Here is a 1,403-nt window from a genome sequence, read left to right as displayed (position 1 = left end):
ACAAACAAACAAGCATATGCACGCGGACACAGACGTACAAAACAAAAAAGACAAACACACACAAACAAAAAACAAAACAAAGAGTACAGTAAAACCAGCTCATCGGTATTCGATATAATTTTTTAATTTACCGTTATAAAACGTAGAAAACAAAGACAACTCTGTAGCACACGTAATTAGTACAGGTAGTTAGTTAGCGTCTTCCTGAAACCAAATGCCACTCACCACACTCCTGACGCCGCACGCTGTGCTGTGTGCCATCCTGGTCTTGATAGTAAGTTCATAGTCACCATCATCATCATTGCCTTTCTCACCCTACACCAGGGTATAGGCGACAAACAAAGACTTTCCACCTTTCTCTATCCTGGGATAGCCTCTTGATGTTATTACATGTCTTTCCACTTTTATGTACATCAATAATTTCTGTGATTCTCCTCCAGACTGCAGGCAGTCTTCCCCTAGGCCCTTGATTTTTTACCCTCTGGATTCCAATCCAACACTTTCTTTGTCATACAGCTGCCTGACTTCCTGAGAGTTTATAGTAACTTACCCTTATGCTCATAATGTGAAGTGGTTCATGGTAGCGTCCAACAACTCTACGAATAACCATCCGAACGTGTTCCTTTGATACCTCTTTATGAAAGTTGTAAATTGATATGTAAATTGTCAGACATTTAATATGAAGTACCGCCAGAGTAACTCTACACCTTGCTTTCAACCACTTTCTAGGTCAGGTTTTGACCGACAGAGGTAGAATTATGGTTTGAAAAGCTCTCACAAAGTGATATGAGGCTGGTTTTGTTCAAAATGGCGTAGTTCATTCAGGGTAGGCAATAATTTGCGCCCCATCTCATTCCAGGTTAAAAATCCCCTAATTCCAGTGGTCATGGCGCATTGAAAATGTCAAATTCATTGTGGTGGGAAGCTATTGCTAAGCTTTCATCACGCAGCGGGTTCTCAAATAGGTGGGAACAAAATTATGGTAAACGCTACGGGCGAGCGTATTAAAAGCTGTTGTTGTATAAATTTAACGCTCCTTTCAACACTGAATGATTATCTAAGAGGTGGAACCTACGAATTTAACCTCCATCCCCTTTAGGACCAAGCCAAATGAGCGGAGTGCCTTAAAAACTCCCCAACACAACCCACGTTCAAGAACGCCCCATTTGGGATTCGAACCACGACCAACTGCTCAGTTGTCCAGACGGTACTGATTGAGCTAACGGGGCACCCTACGTTGATAGGAACCAAAATGAACTATTACTGGTTGTGGGTAACCTGTAACGCACACTGAGTCATTCGCTGCATAAAATTTAGTGCGTAGCAACTGTCTTGCAATTTTACTACAGACATGCCATTCATTATAATGTACATGCACCTCATTCATTCCACTCTTGACGTGG

Source organism: Aplysia californica, unplaced genomic scaffold (genome assembly GCF_000002075.1).
Source record: "Aplysia californica isolate F4 #8 unplaced genomic scaffold, AplCal3.0 scaffold00251, whole genome shotgun sequence".
NCBI lineage: Eukaryota > Metazoa > Mollusca > Gastropoda > Aplysiida > Aplysiidae > Aplysia > Aplysia californica.
The sequence above is the reverse complement of the archived record's forward strand: the minus strand, read 5'-3'. Positions refer to the sequence as shown.